Source organism: Spermophilus citellus (assembly GCF_964194105.1).
Source record: "Spermophilus citellus genome assembly, chromosome: 1".
Classification (NCBI taxonomy): domain Eukaryota; kingdom Metazoa; phylum Chordata; class Mammalia; order Rodentia; family Sciuridae; genus Spermophilus; species Spermophilus citellus.
This window is the reverse complement of record NC_138182.1, coordinates 107,314,323-107,324,084: the sequence shown is the minus strand read 5'-3', so window position 1 is coordinate 107,324,084 and position 9,762 is coordinate 107,314,323. Positions and strand designations below refer to the sequence as shown.

At 33.4% G+C, this 9,762-nt stretch overlaps 1 pseudogene across 1 annotated transcript; it reads left to right on the top strand.

Moving 5' to 3' along the window:
* Nucleotides 1-7,847: 7,847 nt before the first annotated feature.
* Nucleotides 7,848-8,246, top strand: LOC308645399 (guided entry of tail-anchored proteins factor 1-like; annotated as a pseudogene). The gene has a single exon. The product of its transcript is annotated as a guided entry of tail-anchored proteins factor 1-like (transcript).
* The last annotated feature ends 1,516 nt before the right edge of the window (nt 8,247-9,762 follow it).

The following is a 9,762-nucleotide window of genomic DNA, read 5'->3' as shown; positions in this document are numbered from 1 at the left end:
GTTTAGCACTGGAAAAATATAACACTAATAATTTAAGCATCCACCTTAAGAAAATAGAGAAAGAGCCTAAATAAAGCAGAAAAAAAAAGAAACAAAAATTAGAACAAGAATCAATGAAAATTTTAAAGGGAAAGCAATATCAAAAGGTCAACAAAATTAAAAGTTCATTATTTGAAAAGACCAATAAAATTGATAAAACCCAAGCCAAGGTAACTGAAAGAGAAGGGAAAACAGCAAAGAGAGAAGAAAAAAAAAGGTAGAGGAGAAGGAAAGATAAGAGGAGAGGAAACAGACATAAAATATTTTAAAACTACTAATGTCAGAAATAAAAGAAGTTCATCACCACTGATGTCATGGACATTTAAAAGTTATCAAAAATATTATGAAAATTATGTATGCTTATGAATTTTAAAATGCACTGATTCCTTGAAAGACACAAAATACCAAAACACAGTGTCTTCATATATTCATGAATCTATGTGACAGAAAAACACAAACTGGGTGGATTGATGTTATTTTGAATTGACCAGAAACTTATTTCTAATCTTACTGGAGGATGAGTGGGTTCAAAAATCAATGCAAGCCATCAGCAGTTTCAGTGTCTGATGAGGATCCACTTCCTGCAATATGGATGAATGTGTTCTCACATGGCAGAAGGGGTGAGGGTCCCTGTGGCTTCTCTTATCAATGCACTAATCCCACTCATGAGGTTCCACCCTCAGAAATTAACTGCCTTTCAAAGTCCCTACCTCCTAATATCATCACATAGGAGACAATGTTTCAACTAATATATTTTAAAGGGATACTAATTCAGTCTACAGCATTCACAAAAGCAGAAATAGATAATGTTAAGTAGGTTTGGTTTATATCTAAAAAAAAAGGGTGAATAATCAACAACCTTCCAAATGAAAAAAAAAAAAAAAAACACCAGGTGCAGATAATTTCACTGTTAAATTATACCAAAAATTTAAGGAAGGAATGATGACAGTGACTTATAATCTCTTCCAGAAAATGGAAGAACATAGAACATTTCCCAAATTATTCCATGGGGCTAAATACCAAAACAAGATAAAGGCAAAATTAGAAAAAAATACATGCTGACCAATATCTTTCAGGAACATAAGATTTTTTTTTAAATCCTCAAAAAAGTATTGGCAAACAGATTCTAGCAATACATAATAACAATTCTACACCAAAAAAATAACAATTTTTTTAACAAAATAACAAAAAAATAATAACTATTCTACACCAAAAAAGAGATATTTACTCCAGGTGTGCAAGACTAGCTTAACATTCAAAATATAGTTAAAGTAATTAACTCATCAATCAGACTAAAGAAGAAAAATCATTTGATCACATAAAAAGGTCCAGAAAATGCATCTGACAGACTTCAATGCTCATTCATGACTAAACTTTCAGGAAACTAGGAATACGATGGAAATTCCTCAATTCGATTTAAAAATCTATCAAAAAAAAATAAGAAACCCAACAGCAAGCAATGTAATACATAATGTGAACAACTGAATGATTGCTCCAAAGATCAGGAGGATGGCATGAATACCTCATTTTACTGTTCCTGGATTCTTAGCTAATGCAGTAAAACAATAAAAATAAAAAAATAAAATGTATACAACTTTGGGATAAAGAAATTAAATGCTTTTATTCACAGATGACTTGATTTTTTATGTAGAAAATCTCAAAGATTCAACCAGAAAAACTTCTATAATTAAGAAATGGTGGGCTGGGAATGTGGCTCAAGCGGTAGCAAGCTCGCCTGGCATGCGTATGGCCCAGGTTCAATCCTCGGCACCACATACCAACAAAGATGTTGTGTTCACCGAGAACTAAAATATAAATATTAAAAATTCTCTCTCTCTCTTCTCTCACTCTCTCTTTAAAAAAAAAAAAAAGCAATGGTTATACAATGTTCCATGATATAAAGTTACTATACAAAGTCAACTACTTTCCTATATACCTTCAATGAACAATTGGAATTTGAAATTAAAAACACAATACTATTTGCATTAGTATCAAGAAAATGAATACTTTGATATAATCTGGTAAAATATGGTCAGAGTCTATATGAGGAAAATTTAAAAATTCAATCGAAAAAAATCAAAGAAGATTTAAACAAATGAAAAAATGTTTCATGCTCATAGATGAGAAAAACCAATGTTGTGAAGAGGTCATTTCTCTTCAAAATGATCTATACATTCAATACAATTCAGTGAAGACACCAAAAAATTTATTTTGTGGAAGTTAACAAACTTATTCTAAAGTTCTTATAGAAAGGCTTAAGACGCATATAGTCAACAATATTGGAGAAAAAGAAAAAACTTATATGACTTGCAAATTGATCCATGGAACAAGACAGAGAATCCAGATATGAAAGCACATAAACACAGTTAACTGTTCTTTTACAAAAAAGCAAAGGCAATTCAATACAGGAAAGATAATTTCTCCACACCAAGTAAAATCTTTGTATATTTATATGTTGAAAATGGAGGAAGAGGAAAAGGAGAGATGAAAAAGCAGCAGCAGTGAAAAAAAAGAAAAACAAAAAATTAATCTAGATATGATCTGTGCTATTCAGTTTTTCATTGCTGATACTAAAGTACCTGACACAAATTGGAAGAGGAAAGATTAATTTTGGCTCACAGTTTCAGAGGTTGAAGTCCTTGGCTGGATGGTTCCATTTCTTGGGCCTGAGGTGATGCAGAATATTATGGTGGAAGCATTTAGTGGAAAAAAAAGAGCTTTTCAGTTCAGGGCAGCCAGGGAGCAGAGAAAGAGAGGCAAAGAAACAGGCAATGGAGAAGATAATCTCCAGGTTAGTTCACAAGTGACCTACTAGCTCCAACTAGGTCCTGCCTCCCAGAAGTCTATTCAACTATCAATATATTAATCCTTTGATGAGGTTAGAGAACTTAGGATCCAATAATTTCCTAAAATCCCCATCTGTGCAACTTGATGCACTGGGGACCATGCTTTCAGCACATGAGCCCTTTGAGATCCAAAACCATAACACTAGATCCAAACCATAACACTAAAACAATCCTTACTCCTTTCAATAAATATTTATTCAACCTGCATTTAGATGTAATTTTTATTAACATTATTAACATTATTTTAAATTGGGAAATCATAATTATAAATATTTATGGGGTAACATGATTTTTTGTATATGTATACAATATGGAATTATTAAGAGGTCAAGCTTATTAACATATCTATCTAGTCATTCAATGATCTGATATTTTTCTGGTAAAACATGTTAAACTTACTTTTAGTTATTTTGAAATATATAATAAGGTTTTCATTAAATTTTTCTCCATATGTTATCCAGTTTTCTCAAAACCACTTGTTAAAAGGCTGTTTTTTTTCTCCAATGTATGTTTCTGATATCTTGTCAAGGATCAGATGACTGTAGATGTAGGGATTTATCTCTGTGTCTTCTATGGTATTCCACTGAGGACATGTCTGTTTTGATGCCAGTGTCTTGTAACAATCATTTTACTCTCTACTTCTATGAGTTAAACTTCAAAACCCAAATTTTAATATAAGACATTTAGAAAATAACATCACAAAGTGTCTAGGTGACCTTGAATTTGACAGTGGATATTAAAATTCAATAGCAAAATATAATCCATGAAAAAAAATACTAGTAAATTGTAAGTTTGATAAAATTAAAACCTCTAAGAACCTGGAAGGCTGAGGTGGTAGGAATATGTGAGTCCAGTAATTTAAGACAAGCCTGGGCAATATAGTGAGATACCATCACAAAAAATGCATGAACCAATCAATCAATCAATCAATAACTAATACTCTGGAAAAAAAATGTTGAAAGAATAAAGAAACAAATCATAGTCTTGGAAAATATATTTACACAACAAATATCTTCTTAAAACCTGCATCCAAAGTATAAAAGTAACTCCAAAAATACAATAATAAGGAAAAAAAACACAATTAGTAAATAGATTTTCAAAAACCTGAAAACCCATTTTACCAAAGGAAATCTACACATGGAACAAAAGCTTATTGAAAACTACATAATACCATGTGTCATTAGGGATTTTCAACATGACACTACTATGCCACAATTGAAATGGCTATTTTTTTTTGAAAAATGACAATATCAAATACAAGTGAGAATATGAAGTAAAAGGAACTTTCATGGGTGTTGGTCAGAATGAAAAGTGGTACATTCACTTTGGAAGACCACTCTGAAGTTTCTTGCAAAGACATAGTTTTACTTTACAATCCAGCAATTTCATGCCTAAGTATTTGTCTTAATGAGTCAAAAATTTATGTTCAACAAAAGCCTGCACATGAATATTTATGGAAGATTTGTTGATAATCACAAAATGGGAAGCAACCCAGATGTCTTTGTCCTGGTTAATAGATGAACACACAGTACTTCATGCATACAACAGAATAATACTCAGCAATAAAAATAAATGAGGTATGAATCCATAAAAAGACATGGAGGTATTATAAATGTATACTAGTAAATGAAAGATGGTAGTCTAAAAATGCTATATACTAGAAAGTTTAAACTATACAACATTTTGGAAAAGGTAAATTTATACAGAGAGTTAGAAAACTCAATAGTTACCAGGAATGTAGGAGGAAAGAGGGGAAGGATAAATAGGTGAATCGTAGGGGATTTTAGGGAGGTGAATGCATTCTATCATTATGCATTCTATCAGAAGCCGCAAAACTGTGTAACTCAGAGTGAAACAATATAAGTTATGGAATACAGCTAATAATGTAGTGCCAATTTGGGGTCAATAATTGCAGCAAATGTGTCCCACTAATGCAAGATGAAAATCACAGGGGAAAGTATGTGATGTAATAGAGAGGTAGGTATGGTGTGGATACATGTTATTGCATGTATTATCTGTCCAATTAGTTTGTATTGATAAAATTTCCACCTTAACAGCAGAAAATAAAAACAAACAAGAAATTAATGAAGTCAGAGAAAAAAGAACTATCAGCACAGAAATCAATTAAGTAAAACACTTCTAAAATCTATAAAAACAAAAGCTGTCTCTAGAACAAATAAAATAACCTTGATGAATCTTTAGAAGAATGACAAGTAAATTTAATAATAGACAAAAATTACCAATATTAGGAATGTGAGACATTATATCACTAAATATTCTATGGATATTAAATGAAAAGACAGCTTGTCCTGTTGGCACATTCTTGTAATCCCCATGGCTCAGGAGATTGAGACAGAAGAATTGCAAATTTGAGGCCAGCCTCAACAACTTAATAAAACCCTAAGCAACTTAGTGAGACCTTATTTCAAAATAAAAAAAAAATGAAAAGAGATAGGGATGTGGGTTCACTGGTTAAGCACTTCTGGGTTCAATACCAAGTGTAAAGGAACACCTGTGGAGGAATACCTGTAAGGAGGTGCACAAAGAACAGACACAGACACACAAGCACAAGCAAACAGGAGGAGTGGAGAGGAGCAAAATGAAGTGATGATGAAGAAGTACAGAAGTGAAATGACCACTCTTCCCTGCCTGGGGGTTTATAACTCAAAGAATATATACTTCCTGTTACTATGACTATATTCTAATTAGTATTTCTTTAACCCAAGTGCTAGCTAACTGAGATAAGATCCCCTTAATACAAACACAGAGTAATTTCTCTCCAAGGACATTGTTAAGGAGACCAGATAGTGACTGCTTAGTTGTCTAATTACCTCACAGGGAGGAGGCTGTGTATGCCAATTGTGGGAATCAGGGCACCAGTTAACACCCCTGGGAATTTGCTCACTAGGGGAAATGCTTCCATGTCTATTTCCATGGACAGAATATCTACAAACAAGCACTCAACCACATTCCCCTCAAAAAAAGAATCAGAAAATATTATGAATTACTTTATGCCAATAAATTTGACAACTATTATAAAATGAATAAATTCTTACAAAGTTCAAAATAAACCAAAACTTACTCAAGAAGAAATAGATTTGGTCAATTGTCTTGTATATATAGAAATAGAAATTTTAGTTAAAAACCCTTGTACCAATACCAATCCAATCTCAAGTGGCAACAATATTGAATTCCAATTACAAAGGAAGAAGTAATAAAATTTTACACAAAACTATAAAGAAAGATGAAGTGCTTTTCAACTCACTTAATGGGTCCAGTATTATTTTCATGGAAAAAAAACCCAGGAATGAGCATTGCAAGAGAATATTATTACAAACTAAGATCACTAATTCCCTAATGATTCCCCCCAACACTCCCACCCCAACCCCCCCACACAATGATCTTGGATGCAAAAATTCTAACCAAAACTTGGCAAAGAAAATTCAACAATATACGAAATAGGTTAATATATCATACCAAAGTTTTTCATAGAGATGCAAAGTTGATTTAACATTCCAAAATTGATCAATGCAATTCCATATCAATGATATAAAATGACATATATATGTAATATGCATATACATATACACATATATATTCGTAAAATCAATAAGTGTAGAAAAGTATTTCCTAGTAACCCAATATCAACTTCTGTTTAAAATTTTAGCAAACTAGGAATAGAAAGTAAGTGCCTCAATCTGACACAGGGAATCTATTAAAAGCTTATCGGAAACACAATACTTAATGACAATAGACTGAATACTTAAGCAAATCCTCAGAAACAAATGGGGTTTTGTACATATCATTTCTTTCTGTTTGCTACTAAAGAGTCTGTTGATGTACTCAGTTAAGGGGGGAAAACACTAAAAATCATACTAATGAAAAATTAAAAAATAAATTAACTTTATTTGCAGAAAACATGAACATTTATAGTAAAAATCACTGAATCTTTTAAAAATGTCTGGAAGTAATAGTAAAATTGCAGGATTCAAGATGAACATACAAATAAAAATCAATTGTATATATGGTAGAAGTGAATGCTCATAAATAGAGATTTTAAAAAAAGATACCATTTTGTTGTGGGTCTATAGCCCGGAAAACACTCTCAACTGAATTTTTTCCAAATTGGAGAGTCTTTATTTAGCTAGCTGGCGCCTGCCTGCTCCCTGATGGACCCAAACTGTTTCTGCCAGGAACAGTACGGGGTGCAAGTTTATAAGGGTGACAACAACATCCTCGAAAATGTAGATGCAAGCAAGCAAGGAGGACGCAGAAGCTAAAGTTAACAATCAGCCACCCAATGCATATAACCACATCCTTGTTCCAAACACATGCAGTAAAAAAATAAACAACTTTTACAAGAAATAAGTTATATAACTAGGGTTACATTTTGGAACTTCCAAATGGAGTCACTTAGGCAAGGTTTTGTTTTGTTTTGTTTTGTTTTTAAGTTGTCAATGGACTTTATTTATATGGGGTGCTGAGAATTGAACCCAGTGTCTTACAAATGCTAGGTAAGCGCTGTACCACTTAGCCACAACTCCAGCCAAAGGCTAAATTCTTTTAAGTACAGTCAGGATAACTTAACATTATTTATCCTATTATCTAATCTTGTCTTATCTATTAATATCCTCCATTTTATAGGGTGCTTATTGGGCTGATCCATAATCTAAGTAAGGCTATAATAATTAAAGAAAGCATCAAAAATGTAATGTGTGTAGGAATAAATTTTACAAACCTCATTCAAGGAAGCAGGGCTAGTGGGACTCACTGCGCAGTTGCGGGTACGCCTACTGATGAGGTCCCCTTGGAGCTTCTGATAGAGGTGCCTAGGCTGCAGGGAGTATCTGGGAAGAATGGAAGAACTTGACCAAGTCCCACAGCTGGACGTGGCTGCTGGTCCTCTGCTTCCTGTTTGGATGCAATGTCCTTCTGATCCTCCTTCTGACCTTGTCCTCCTTCATGTCCAGAGTGCTGCAGAATGATGCAGAGCCAGAGCTGCAGATGAGGGCAGAGATCCAGGATATGAAGCAAGAGTTCTCCATGGTCAAAAAGATGGATGAGTTTGCCAGATATGCCAGGCTGGAATGGAAGATCAACAAGATGGTGGACCAGCTCAAGACTTATGTGAAAGCACGGACTGCTCAACTAGCCAAGATAAAATGATTTTTAAGTGTTGCTTTCTGTACATTGCAAGCTACCTTGATGATGTCACTCATTTGGAAGTATTACTCTGCCCCTGTGACTGTTGTGCTGAGGAAATGGATAACACCACTAGGCCTCCTGGTAGCCTTCCCTGCTAGAACAGCAGGTGGTGTTGGAATTACTAGTTGGATTTTAGTCTGTAACAAGTTGTGGTGACCCCTTGTACTTTACCCTTTCAGTCGAAAAGAAAGATGAATACCACTGTGGGATTTTGTTGGTGTTGTTAAATTGGGGGTTGAACTCAAAGGTTCTTTACCACCTAACCCCAGCCACAGTCCTTTTTATTTTTAATTTTGAGACAGGTTCTTGGTAAGTTGCCCAGCCTGACCTAAAGCTTACCATCCTCATACCTCTTCCTCATGAGTTTTTGAATTACACTTGTGCCCCACCGCACCTATCCCAGCTATTGTGACTTCTAAAATGATTCTCTTATTAGGTTAAAAGTCTGATTGCTGCTTAAAAATACAAAAAAAAAAAAAAAAAACAAAGTACATAGGGTAGTTTTGTATTGAATATGTTCTTGGGCTTTATGTGAGATTCTTATAAGAATCCCAGTATTCTACAGTATTCTACAGTAACACCAGATTTGAAACAGGAATGGGGGCCTACATGCCTTACTCCTGATTTGCTGTATTGGCACATTGTGGTCCTGTTGCCAACTGGAAAGTCAAAATTTTCTAAAAACTTGAATACTTTTAAAAATATTTTAATTTATATATTTTTTAGTTGTAGATGGTGCTGAGGATAGAACCCAGTGCCTCACTCATGCTAGGCAAGTGCTCTACCACTGAGATATAACTGCAGCCCAAACTTAAGTACTTTTATATCTATTTTAGAAAGTTTTATTACAACTACTAGAACTTGAACATTTGGTTTAGTGTCTCATGTAGTAAAATTGAAAGAATAACACTAATTGACATTGTGTGTTCTTTGTGTCTAAAGTCATTAGTTGGATGAACATTTCTATAGTGTATATCATCTACTTATTTGCAACTGTTAGTTTTTCATTACAGTGTTTTATAAATGTACTGATGAGACCATAATGCATTGTTTTGTGATTGAATTGTTTTGTATTGAAAGCATTTCAAATTAGGTATGTTTTATAAACATTTAATATTTCTGCTGTATAGATTGGAATGAATTTGAAAAACAAAATAGGGAATCTGATTAAGTTAATTTGAATTGATACTTATTTGACTTCTAACATGTAATCACATGACTCAACATTTTACTCTTCATTGTGTCAGAACACCTGTCTATGTTTTCATTCATATTTTCACTTTACAATCTTATGAATACTTATATTTCCTGATATACATATTCAGTCTTTACCCCTAATCCTAACACAAACAAGGATTATATTAACCCTTATCTTACCTCTATATCTAAACCAAATTTTACTTAAATCCATATACCAAAATATGATTTTTTTAAACCACAATTGAACTTACTCGCACTTGAGGACAGAGCCACATCTCCAGACCTATTTTGTATTTTATTTAGAGACAGGATTGTTTAGCACCTTGCTGCTGCTGGGGCTGTCTTGAAACTCATAATCCTCCCATTTCAGCCTTCAGAGTGCCTGGAATTACGGATGTTCACCACTGTGACTGGAAAGAATATGAATTTTAAAGTGTATTCTGACTTCTATTTTCAATTGTCACTGTTAAAT